Source organism: Artemia sp. Qi Xiang Cuo, chromosome 12 (assembly GCF_049724085.1).
Source record: "Artemia sp. Qi Xiang Cuo chromosome 12, ASM4972408v1, whole genome shotgun sequence".
NCBI classification, from domain to species: domain Eukaryota; kingdom Metazoa; phylum Arthropoda; class Branchiopoda; order Anostraca; family Artemiidae; genus Artemia; species Artemia sp. Qi Xiang Cuo.
In genome coordinates, this window is record NC_142805.1 from 66,428,009 (window position 1) to 66,441,908 (window position 13,900).

The window sequence follows — 13,900 nt, forward strand, 5'->3', positions numbered from 1 at the left end:
GATGACAGTAATGGATACATTCGTCAAATTGTAAACCTAGTTGCTCGCTGTGAGCCACATTTCAGTAATTGGTTGCCTGAAAAAAACAAGGATGAAGAACACAGTAAACTACCTTAGCGGTGTCTCGCAAAACCAATTCCTTGAGGTACTGGGTAATGAAATTAAGCGCATGATTGTAACCACTGTGAATACTAGTGGCGCATATTCAATTATCGCAGATACCACGCCGGACTGCGCACACGAAGAAAGACTTGTGATTTGCGTCAGGTTTGTTGGTTCTGCTGGCACCATCCAAGAAAGACTTTTAGCCATAGTACCAGTTGAATCAAAAAAGTGGGAATAAACTACCGATAAAATCCTAGAAGTCTTAGAAAAGGAAGGAGTAAGCAAAGAGGCGCTCATGTGCCAAAGTTATGATTATGCAAGCAACATTCAGGGGGTCCAGGCACATATATCAGCCGAAGTGGGAAGGGAAGTACGCTATATTCGCTGTATGGCTCATAGAGAAAATCTTATTGTGGAACACGCCTGCAGTAGTAGTTCCATAGTTTGAAAAACATTTGAAATCTTGCAGGAGCTCTATGTCTTCTTTACTTGTGGAATGAAGCAAGTTATAACTTACAAACGAGCACTTGAGAGAGCTGAGTCGATGCTCAAGCTAAGAAATCTGTCAATGACAAGATGAATGTCCAGGTTCGAGAGCTTGACAGCGTTGTGGGCCAGCTTTGACACCATTGTTGAAGTCCTTGAAGAGCTAATAGAACAAGATGAGGAAAAAATAATAAAAGAAAACACTCGAGCTCTGCATCGCCAAATTACTTGCTTTGATTTTACTGTTACACTTATGTTCATGCGCCAAGTCATATTCAGGACGAAGGTTCTTGCAGAAAAGCTGCAGGATGAACAGCTCGATCTGATGACTGCAAATACAAAACTCTGGTCAACATGAGACATCTTAGAAGCTCTCCTCCAAGATATGGCTCAGATAGAGAAGCAAATTGAGGCATCAAAAGCAGCAGCAGAAAAATTTGGTTCAACAGCCAAAGACGAGTTCCGACTTAAGCATCGTCCTCGACGTCCACCTTCTCGTTATTCAGAGGTGATTCCTAATTCTGGAGCCGACACGTCGGATGACTGGAAATCGTTTTATTTTAAGGAGCTCTGCGGTATCCTCAGAATCCTTGTGAACGGCTTGGACGATGCAATCCATGACAACTCTTCATTTCTAGAGCCAGCGTATCAGTGTCTATTGGGCAAAATGGGCGACAGCTATGAAAGCCTATTGTAAGTTGCAAAGCTGTTTCCGAGAAGAGGCCTAGATCCTGCAGAACTCGTAATAGAGCTTGAGGCCTTCAAATGCTTTTTGACCAGGACTGAGGTTGAAAGCAGTAAAGACATGGATCGGACCGTTTTTGAGGCTCTATTTAAAGAAATTTATGCTGTCAAGACAATATTCCCAACTCTCTGGTCAGTTTACCAGTGGATCGCAACAGCCCCACCAACTGCAGCAACAGCAGAAAGAAGTTTCAGTAAACTGAAATTGGTTATGACACATTTACGTACAACAATGGATCACGACCATTTGGATCATCTCCTCATGATGTGCTGCAAGATTGACATTGCTGACGAGCTGAAACTTGACAAATTGCTAGAAGTCTGCTAGTCTGCCAAGCCAAGACGGTTGGCCTTTTAATTCAAGTTAGTTTTTTTCATTCTGACTCTTTTTATATATACTAATTGAAATTCTAAATTTCTTACTTTGGCTTATATAAATCATAATATCATCATACCTCTCCTCATCAATTGCTTTATTCTAAAAGAAAAGAGCAAAATCGTTTGCTATATCAGAGGATAGTATAGCCTATTAAAGATGTGCCTCTTGGGGCGGATTGGGCTCAATTAATTCAGGAAAACCGTTGGAGTTCCTATGATAGCGATTCAGTATTAACACAAAGCACAAGAATTTAAACTCAAGTCTTTTTTTAATTATTAACAAAATAAAAACAGTCGGTAAAAATGACCAGCCAGTTGGTAAAATCTATCTCCCCCCCCCCAAACATTTTGGCTAGTAACGCCCCTGATAACATCTAGCACTTCAAGCTGCTTTGTGATAGACCCTGGAGAAATCTTGATAGGTAGAATAAGGTTCAGTACACCATACAATGGACTGTTGGGGAGAGGACCATCAGGTTCATTCATAAACACTGATGCAAATTGCTTGTTGAGTAACCCAGCAATTTCTGACAACAACAACAGCAACCGTACAAGAAAATCAAAATATATTTTCTTGATTATTATCGCTTCTAATCAGTAGTTGTACCAAACCTATTCTGCTCAAGTCATCCTCAGGGCTATACTGTGGTGTTTATCCTTCCCATAGTAGAGTGCAGACGGTTTGATATCATCTATTTTCCCTTTTTATTTTAGTTTTATATTTGTGTTTAAAGCTTTTTCCAATAGGCAATGTTCAGAAGTCCTCCAAAAAAATCGTTCCCCCAGATCCCAAATCAAATTCCATAGTGAAAGATACCCATCCTGGCTGGTCAAGCACATTATCTGAAAGTTCTAATGATAGCTCCAATTCGGAGAATAAGACAATGATAACTGTAGGTCCTAATGCAACCATAAATGATGATAATGGGTTTCAAGAGGTTCTCTCTAGAAGCTCTAAAAAAAGGAAAAAAATCTCCCCAATTAAAAGCATTTCCCCTCTCCCTGCCCAAGATCCTCCCTCCAAAAACTTACGAATTTACCTTAAAATTACTCCCACTACCCCCTTTGAAATAAAATTGATCACTGCAATAAGAGTTGCAATTTTTAAATTGCTAAAATCAATGTTCTCTCTTAACATTAACCGTGATGGATCTCTGCTTATAGCTGTAGAAGATCAGAAATCAGCAGATACAATAATTAACCTTAAATCCCTTCTGAATATCCCAATTATTGCATCTAATTGGAAACCAAAACAATCACCAACAAAAATTGTAGTTTACAATGTTCCCCCAGAGATATCTACTCAGGAGTTAAAAGAAGGCCTCTCAGATAGGGCTGGAAACACAATCCCAGTTGAGGATGTTACCCAACTTGGAAAACCTAATTCTACTGGCCTAAAAACTAGTAGATCCTTCTTATTCACACTAAATGATAAAATTGATATCCCAGAAAAATTATTCCTATTTGGGCAAATCAAACCACACAAGGAATACAAACCTAAGCCTATTCAGTGTCAGAAGTGTTTCAAACTGGGACACACGACAAACAAATGCAATGAAATTCTCCAAGAGTGTAGTAATTGTAAATCTTTCCATCCTAAAGAGCTGACAACTTGCAAAAACACCCAGCCTACATGCATCAATTGCAAAGGTCCACATGAATCTACAAATAAATCATTATGCCCTGCATACAAGAAAAGAGCTCTAACACTCCAATTATCAACAGAGAAGGCCATCCCATACCCCTTTGCAGCAATGGAAGCAAATGCTGCCCAACAATACCAAATACAGCCTGTAATGAAACCAACCAAAACCCCCAAGTCAAATGCCCCAAATGCTTCAAGCACCCCATATAAAACAACATCTTCTAAGCCCCCTAGCTCAAATCCCTATCAGAAGGAATCACCAAGCCAGCACGCCTCGTTTTCCGGTGAGATGAGGCCAGCCTGGCCCTCCCTCCCAAGAAGAAACAAACCAGAAACACTACCAGGAATCAATCCCTTAACCACTAAACAGGATGCACTACCAAACATGCAATCCCCAAATATATACTTATTCATTCTAAACTGTAATGCAGTTCAGGCCATGAACATACATCAACTACAAAAAACAAAAATTACTGCAGAATTGGCAAAAATCTACATCCCAGATGATATGCTTATTCAAGCAAAAAAAGATCTTGCTTTACTTTTAACAAAGCTGAACATTGATGCACAGTCATATGAAGAATAACTCAACAACACAACATTTATCAATACTCCAATGGAATGTAAGACCACTCACAAAAAATAAGCTAAATGAACTAATATCATTTATGAATAATAATTCCATTAATATTGCTTGCCTCCAGGAAACTCATTTAACCCAAAATCAACAAATTAAGTCTCTGGGATATACTATCCTGAGAAAGGATAGATCTTCAGAGAGAAAAGGAGGTGGTGTAGCTTTATTAGTTAATAATAATATAAAATTTTGTGGCATCAATTTTCCAGATTTTGAAAATGATGTTGATGTAATTGGTATAAGTGTTTGGCTGAATAATTTAAAAACCTACATAATAAGCTTTTATAACCCTAATGGCCAAACTTCAGATGCCAAGGATTTCTTTAATTATATAAATAATTCTAATATGCTAAAAAACATCATTATTTGTGGTGATTTCAATGCCCACAGCCTTTTGTGGGGGAATAAACCAGCAAATAAAGCTGGTAAATTTATTGAGCATATGACTTCAAATAATAATGAATTAGCTGTTGCTACCCCCCAAACCTAAATACATATTTTAACCCCAAAAGTGCCAAATTCTCCACAATTGACCTACAAATTGTGTCTTTAAATTTTTTGAACAAAATTTACATAAATAAAATCGATAGTCTGTGTACAGACCACTTTGCTATAGTTTGCTCCCTAAATAAACCTGCTGAAACTTCATCTCATACCTCCAAATATATCAACACTAAAGCAAATTGGTCTATGTTCCAAAATAAGCTAAATGATGAAATTAAAAGTTTCACCCAAAGTTCATGCATTTCTAACACAACAGTTGACACACATGCTGAAGCCTTGACATCTTTACTAATAAATACAGCTAATCATGCTATCCCCAGGACAACACCTAAGAAAACATTCCCTAAACAAATTCCTAAAGCATGGTGGACAAATGAGTGCCTAAATAAATGGAAGATAAAAAAGGCAGCTAGGACAGAATTCATAAGAAAACCAACACCTACTACATATTTAAAAAAATTACAAGCAGAATCTAATCTAAAAAGGACTATAATAGATGCTAAATATAAATACTGGAATAATTTTGCAAATAATCTCTCCAGAGAAATGCATGAGCCAATTATACATAAAGTCATAAGCCACATATGTGGGAAAAAGACTTCTCCCAACCCACTCCTGTATGAGCTTTTACATAATAATACCCATTATGACAATGATATTGAAAAGGCTAACCTATTTGCAACTCTTTTTGTTAATAAGCTAACATCAAACAATCAAAGCAATCTGTCCACAATTCCTATGAACCCTAGTTACCAACCACGCCCAGGATCCGAGTACATAACTAATCCATTTTCAATCCAGGAATTGAATAATGCAATACATCATATTAGGTCCAAAACTAGCAGCAGCTATGACAATATACACCCTACATGGATAAAGAATCTCACACCTTCATACAAACAAGAACTGCTAAATTGTTATAATCACGCTTGGGCATCGTCTAGGTTCCCCAGTATATGGAAATGTTCGTCCCTCCTACCAATCCTAAAGAAAAATAAACCAAAAGATAACCCTGAGTCTTATAGGCCCATAATGATTACACCTGTGATGGGGAAAATAATGGAGAAAATGATTTATCACAGACTCCTCTTGTTTGTTGAGAAAAATAACATGATCCCACACACTCAAACTGTATTCAGGAAATACCACTCCTCAACAGATGCTTTAATTTTGCTAACAAATTCAATAAATTAATCTTTCTCAAAAAATAATATCATAGTGGCAGCTTTCCTTGATTTTGAAGGAGCATATGACAATGTGAACCACCAAATCCTTTTAAATAAACTTGCAAACCTTGGAGTACCTCCCAAGCTAGTATCCTTTATTAAATCCTTCATAGAAGTGCGAAGTTTCATTGTTTGTGTTGGTTCAGCCTCTTCACCCCAAAAGACAATATCCAAAGGCCTACCTCAGGGAACAGTCCTCAGTTGCCTCCTATTTGCCCTATATCTCTGGGACATGAACCTACCCCACACGAATCTACAATATGCTGATGATCTGGGGCTATGGTCATCTGGCAACACCTTTCAGATAGCACAGTCAAATCTGCAAAATTCACTTTTCCAGTTTGAAAAATTCTCTCAACATTCAGATTTACCCATTGCACTCACCAAGTCAAAAATAATCCAATTTCACCGTAAGCGAAACCATGTTAATGAAAAAATAAATCTAAATAAAACAACCATTCCATACTATAATAATATTAATAACCTATGTATCATGCTTGACCAAAAAATTAATTTCAACCTCCAAATTTCAAACAAAATAAAAAAATGATATACAAAAGCAAATATACTAAAAAGACTTCTTTCCACACCCTGGGGTTGTAAGGAGAAAACCTTACTCCAGTTTTATAAATCACATATAAGACCCCATATTGACTATGGACTCATTGCTTATGGTGCATGTGCAAAGACCCAGATGCATAAACTTGAAACAACACAAAATGATATAATGCACCTCATATTTGGTCTTAGGAAACCCACAAGCACCAATTTTCTGCTTATGGAGAGTGGATTAACAACAATCAGGGAGAGACGTAGGTTTCTCTTGATAAAACATCTTACAAAAAATGAATCAAATAGTTCACACACATTACATAATTTGTTGAGAAATCCAGCCATGTATAGAGGTATTGCAGATGAGTATGCCAATATTCAAAGGAAGTTCCCTGTGCCAGCAAAGTCTATTGCACCTACTTTCCCCCAATCCCCTCCATGGAATTGGTCATCTCCCATAATAAATACTGAATTTTCAAAATGGAATAAAGATTTAACCCCCATTGCTTTTGTTCAGAAAAAATTTGCAGAACTTAATACAATTACCTATAAAAATCACTTCCAAATGTTTGTTGATGGGTCAAAAATGAATGAGAAGGTTGCAAGTGGTGTTTTCCTTCCTCACCTGAAAATTGCAATGGGCGAGAGATTATTTAATAATTTATCTATAATGTCTGCTGAGTTAAATGCCATAATCATGGCAATAGAACACCATAAGCAAAACCAATCTTTGATTGAAAAATTGAATAATATTATCATCTATTCCGACTCTTTATCAAGCCTTGAGTTGCTGGCCTCAGCTCCTCAATATAAGTTGGACATTGACACTTATCATTGTCTCAGTATTATTGATAATCTTGCTTCAAGTGGCATAAACACTTACTTTCAGTACATTCCTAGCCACTCTGGCATAAGTGGTAATCATCAGGTTGATGTAATAGCAAAAAATGCTATAAATATTGAACAGCCAAGTGTGAGACCAATCCCAATTAGAGATATTTACCTATGGAGTCTATCAGATATTAATTTTAATAAGATTAATCATATCCTTTCACCCTTTCCCAATAAGTATCTTTCTAAAATTTATCATAGAATTCGTTCTGGAACAAATGGACTAAATTTCCTTGCATTCTCATATAAGATTTCTAATTCAAGCGGTTCAATTCCCCTGTCGCCTCATTGCAGGCATTGTAATATGAATAATGAAACAATTGACCATTGCCTATTTGAATGTAATATGCTGACGTCTGCACAGCATACCTTGCTTTCTAAACTGTTAAAATACTTCAAACACCACAAAATCCCACTATCAGTCAAGAGCCTAGCCAACTATACCTGCACACAGAGCATAGAAATCGACATCTATCATCTTATATTTGAACTCCTAGAGTCGAAAGATCTGCTGAAAGATATCTGAATATATCTAATAAATATGAGGCAATCAAGCCAGTAGCTCTGTAGCCCACAGAGTGAAGCAGAAGGAAAAGGGCTAAATAGTTTTACTGAAAAGCCCGCCTGCTGTTAAATAGAAGAAGAAGGCAGGTCAGTAACTTCCATGCCATCAGATTTCTTCAGCTTCTTTATTGAATGTATACCATGATCTTTGCTAGATACATAGTTCCAGAAACGTTTGGGGCTTCTCTTGCTATCATCTGCAAGCTTGGACTCAAAGTTTGAATAGAGTTGTTTAGTGAGATTTTGTAGTTTATTTCAAGCCTTTGCAAACTTCTCATAGTGATCATCTTTCCCCATTTTGAAGTACTTGTTCCAGTATCAGTTTTTTTGGTTTCATTCTCTATGTATCTGAGGGGTCATGTGGGGAGTTTCTTAGGCTTTGGCACAAGTTTGGTAGATGTGTGCTTTTTCAGGAGTATTGTAAGCTCCTCTTGGAAACTGATCTTTAGTCAATCTACCTCCACTTGAAGCAAAGACCCCCAATCCACACCACTCAACTCTCATATGATTGATGTATAGTTGGTGTAAGTCTTCTTGATATAATTGTTTGTTATCTTGTGGAAGGCTAAATTGACTTCAATGACAAGATGGTCACTTTTGCCTAAAAAGGGGTGGTAACTTATACTTTGCAGCATAAATATGACAAACAAAAAATCCAGAGGCACAACATACCTTGTGTACACAACCATTTCTAACCTAGCTTTATTAGAAGAAAAGATTATGAAACTTTACCTTCTTTGAAAATTATTCACATGGTTTTTATTGTACAGATCCAATTTTATCTGACTCTTCCCTGAAGATTCCAAAATGCCTAACTTGATAAGAAAATTCAAGAAAGGGGTAGACAAGGGAAGTATAAATCCTTAAAGAGTAGGGAAGGGGATAAGAAATTTATCTGAGAGCTTGAGGGAGGAGATAGATGCAGTAGCATTATAGGTGATATTTTTAACATGAATATATCAAGGCATCTTGTGCAGTGTCATTAAGGATGCTCATTCAATTTATGTAGCAAGTTTCAACAGCTATAACTTTATCAACAAATTATGACTGAGAAAAGAAGAGGGGCCTAGAATAGCACCTTGGGATACTACATTATGGACAGGAGAGGATTGGAATAATGATTGAGATATTTAGCTCCTTATGATATATTTGATAAGAAGGAGGGAATCAAATTCAGCAGGGACAAATCACAGCCTACCTTCTGTTCAACAAAGCTCCCTTAGCTTAATTTATTTGAGAGCTTGAGGAAGGAGATAGATGCAGTAGCTTTATGGATGATATTTTAAACACAAATAAATCACTTTAATTTAAAAGAAATTATGACACCAAGTAATCTAAAGGAAGATACACAACTTTCAGGAGGAATAGGATTAAACAAATGGAGTGGAATATAAGGAAACAATTTTGCAACATTGTGGACTCTGAGGGTTTTACTCTCAGGCTCAAAAACAAGCCATCTTGTACAGTGTCATTGAGGATGCTCATTAAATTTATGTAGCAAGTTTCAATAGCTATAATATCATCAAAAAATTTTGATATGTCAGGAAATTCCTTAGCCAGGGTGTTTATCATGACTGAGAAAAGAAGTGAAGCCTAGGATAGTACCTTGCATTACTGCATTATGGACAGGAGAGGATTGGAATAATGATTGAGATATTTAGCTCCTTATGATCTACTTGATAAGAAGGAGGGAACCAAATTTAGTAGGGATGAATTATAGCCTACCTTCTGTTCAACAAAGCTCCCTTAGCTTACCTTGGAAAAATCCTTGGGTGCATGATTAACTTAAAGTTGTTTTTTGCTGAAAATCCACCATAATTATTTGTTGACAATCCACCATAATTCCTATGTAGCAGTTTTACCCTTAATCACATCTACTACTACTACTACTACTAACAACACACCACAGCACCAAGCCGCCTGAGGCCAACACAGCTACGCACGCTCCTTCTCCACCCCAATCTATTCAAAGTCTCCCTTTTTACACCCGCCCACAAAATTCCCATTTCCTTTAAATCTTTCTCTATGATGTCCTCCCACCCCAGACAGGGATGACCTGTTTTCTGTTTAGCCCTAGATGGTTGGCCAAAAAAAACAATCTTCGGAAATCTGTCATCCTTCATCTGCACAATGTGCCCCAGCCACCTCAACCTTTCTTTCATTATAGCCCTAGAGAGCAGTATTGAACCACATTTTTCCTATAGCCTATTGTCTGAAATATGGTCAGTCAGCCGGGTACCCAGAACAATCCTTAAGCAATTTCTCTGGAAAACATCTAGCAAATCTTCATCCGCTTTTCAGAGTGCCCATGCTTCAGAGCCATATTTGACCACTGTCATCACTGCAGCTTCTAATTTTCTAATCTTGGTTTGCAGACTAATCTTCCTATTATTCCAGACTTTTTTTAACTGCGAAAATACACCCTGAGCCTTGGCTATTCTCTTTTTAACATCTTCACTGCTCCCACCATCTTTACGAATAATACTACCTAGGTAAGTGAAGCTGCCCACCTGATCAATCTTTTCATTACCTAATGTCACCTTTTCATCTTCACTTATTCCTAGCCTTAGTGAATTAGTCTTCCTAATATTAATTTTCAAACCAATTCTAGCACCATGAACTTGCAAAACCTCTAAAACTTCATTCATTTTGCTCACACTTTCATCTAGGATGCTTAAATCATCAGCATAATCCAAGTCCAGGAGACTTTTTCCTCCCCATTTTATTCTGTGGTCTCCCATTGCCTTTCCTGTGCTCCTTAAAACAAAGTCCCTCAAAATAATCCATACAAAGGGGGATAGAACACAACCCTACTTAACTCCTGATTTTATACAAAACCAGCTGCTAACCTCATTTCCTACCTTAACTGCAGCAGTGTTATTCTCATACATAGCACTAATCCCTTTAATGTATTTGTCTGGTATATCATACAAGGATAAAACCTTTACTAAAGCTCTTCTATCAACAGAAATGAAGACTTGCTCATAATCTATAAAACTGAGGACCAAAGGTGTTTGAAAACTCAGGCACTTCTCAATTATTAGCCTAAGAGTGAAAATTTGGTCAACACATCCTCTACCTTTTCTAAAACTGCACTGCTCTTCTCTTAAAACTTTGTCTACTGCATCTCTCAGTCTAAAATTATCATATTACTAAGTAATTTACAACCTACAGAGACCAGACTAATGCCTTGATAATTACCACACTCACTTTTATCACCTTTCTTATAAAGTGGCTTAATTAAGGTTTTCCTAAAATCGTTAGGTACTTCCCCTTTTTCAAAAATCATATTCATAATCTTCAGTAAATTATTTCTAACCTCAGAGCCACCATATTTAAGAAACTCATTTACCACCCTATCAGCACCTGGAGCCTCATTATTCTTTAATCCTTTTAGTACTGTTGCTAATTCCTCCTCACAAAACAAATCTTCCTTCACATCCAAGGTACCGTATCACAAACTTTTTCATTTTCCTCTATATTTTTTCCTGCAACTCTATCACTCTTTAGTTTTTTCCTTATTGCTAATTGTGGCCCCATTCCTATCTTTAACTGGGCCAAGTTTGGATTGACTACTCCCTCTCAATTTGTTAATGTGCCAGTACAATATTTTGCTACTCTGCTATCTGACTGCGTCTTCCGGATCTTCAGCAATTCTATCGATAACCTCTACTTCACACCTCCTTAATTCATATTTTAATGCTTTCTCAACTTTTTTACATTCCTCTTGTTTTCATATGATTTATCACTCAGATAATTTTTGTACATGCCCTTTCTCCTTTCTATTAAACATAAAGCTTTTTCACTAATATTCTTAGCTGCAGTTCTAGCTTTGTTTCCTAATACACCTTCAGCACCTTCATAAATTATTTTTCTAAAATTATTCCAACCATCTTCCACATTATCAAATTTTAAACTCTCAAGTTTAGAATTCAACTGTTCCTGGAAAGTTTCTCTCAAATTCTCATCTTGGAGTCTACCAACATCATAACTTCCCAGGTAGTTACCCTTCCGATATTTCAGCTTTTAATCACATATTTTAATCACATCTCCCCCATCCTAATAATTTAATTAGCCTAGCCTAGTTCTTTCTCTAAAATTTTTGTAAAATTTCTCTAGTCCTATATTCAAGACACAGGAAGACTTATAATAATCTTAGATATTAATTCTACAATAGGCCTATTTAACATGAATTATTGAAGTATTAGGCTAATTGTAATATTTTCCCCCTTATCTTAGTCTACATGCCTAGAAAAGGACTTTGAGCAAATAAAATTCATACAACTTACTTTTACAGCTTCAATTAACAGCCTTTTAACTGTTAATTTAGGTTGCAGATGATCCTATCGACCAGCTTCAATTAGTCACTATTCTCGTTCTGTAATTTTGAAAAAATTCGGACTTTTGCCCAAAAGTCCGGATCACCGAAGTTTTTTCTAAATTTCTTCATGAGCAATGCATCAGAAATCATAATTCCAATTTGCAACAGTATGTATTATAGTTTCATAAGGTAAGATAAATGTCACGAAAATGCTATTACAAGCTTCAAAGGGCCGAGTTCAAATTTCAGAGCCGAAAAATAAAAAGATGACAAAGATAAAATCATAAAACACCCAAGCAAAAAAACACCATAATTAAAATTATCAGATGTAAAAATCATTTATTAGACAATAGTTAAAAAAGTAGTCAAACTTTTGTATGTAGTGATTTATGTTTTAAGCTTGATTTGCATATTCAATTTAAATTGTATTCGTTTTAAGATTTGTTTATTCATTTATATTAGTACCTGCTGTATGTTTGTTTGCTATGATTGTTTATTTCATTTCTGTTCGCCTTGGGGTTCGTTTATTCTTTAATGGTAAAAGATTTTTTGTTCGTTTTAAGCATGATTTGCAAATTTAATTTCAGTTTATTTATTCTAAGATTTATTCCATTTTTACCAGTACCTGTTGTATGTTTGTTTGCTATGATTATGTTCTTAACCTCTGTTCGTTTTGGGTTTCATCTATTCTTTGATAGTAATTTCTGGTTGTTTTGAGTTTGAATTATTATTGAGGTTTATTTCTGCTGATCTTAAGTTGAATATGGTCTTTACTTTTCTTAGAAAAACTTCTTCTTCGGAAAGTTTTTAGTTAATTTCTGTTCGTTTTTTATTGCCAAAGTTTCAAGTTCTTCAAAATTCCCTATTTCAAAACCATTTTTTTTCAACATCAAAATTTCTTCAAAGTATCAAAGCTGATAGCAACGTAATAAAGTATTCAAGTAGACAAAATAGACAAGCCCTTTCTCCATATTCTTGGAGGGGGTTTCAAACCAAGAAGCATAGTTGTTTGGCCTTTTGAGTAGTTTTGAACGAAATGGCTGTCCCAAAATTTTTGCCGGATGCCTTCTGGTAAAAGGGGGTAGGGGAGGGTGGCTGGTTGCCCTTTGATTACTTTTGACTTTTGAAAAAGAACTAGAAGTTTCAATGTCCATTCGAATGAACCCCCTCGAAAGTTAACATGACCATCCCTTCCTCAAAAATCTTATATGTTAACAATGGGCAACGTGCATAAGTTAGAAACCTTGCCCCGGATATAATAGGATAAAAAAGTGAACGAGAAGGGGGGAGCTGGTTACCCTCTGATCACATTCGACTCTTATAAAGGGCAAAAAGAAATTTCCATTTCCAATCGAATGACCTTCTTCTAAGGCTTATACGACCACGCCTTCTATAAAACTTAAAAATGTTATATGTTAACGATGGGTAACTACCATAATTTATAGCCCTTTCCCCGAGGACTAGACCCTAAACTGTAGTTAATTATATTTGGACCATTTTGAACAAAATGGTTATCTTAAAATTTCAATGCGATACATTTGGGAAAAAGAGTTCAGGGGGCTATTTGCCCCCCTCCCTCGGGAATGAATAACCCTCTAGGGGGTTAGCCCTGGGGGGTAACTTTCGATTTCATTCAAATAAGGTTCTTCCTAAAGTTGATACGACTACTACTTCCGTAAAAACATGATATCCTCCTGAGAAATAACTTACAACCCTTGTCCCGGGCTTTTGGGATTGTGTCAATCCCGAAATTTTTGGACTATTTGAAGCAAATAGTTATCTCAAACAGAATTTTAAGATGCAGATGCATTTTGAGATGTAGATACATTTGGAGAAAATAGGTCATG

General features: G+C 36.4%; 1 protein-coding gene across 1 annotated transcript in view; it reads right to left on the reverse strand.

Annotated features, from left to right (window-relative positions):
• Daao1 (D-amino acid oxidase 1) overlaps positions 1 to 12,137 on the reverse strand; it is a 261,388-nt gene extending 249,251 nt beyond the window's left edge. The window contains exon 1 of the mRNA XM_089098450.1: positions 12,022 to 12,137. The gene's annotated coding sequence lies outside the window, so the exon portion shown is untranslated. The remainder of the gene's footprint in view (positions 1 to 12,021) is intronic.
• Between the last annotated feature and the right edge of the window lie 1,763 nt (positions 12,138 to 13,900).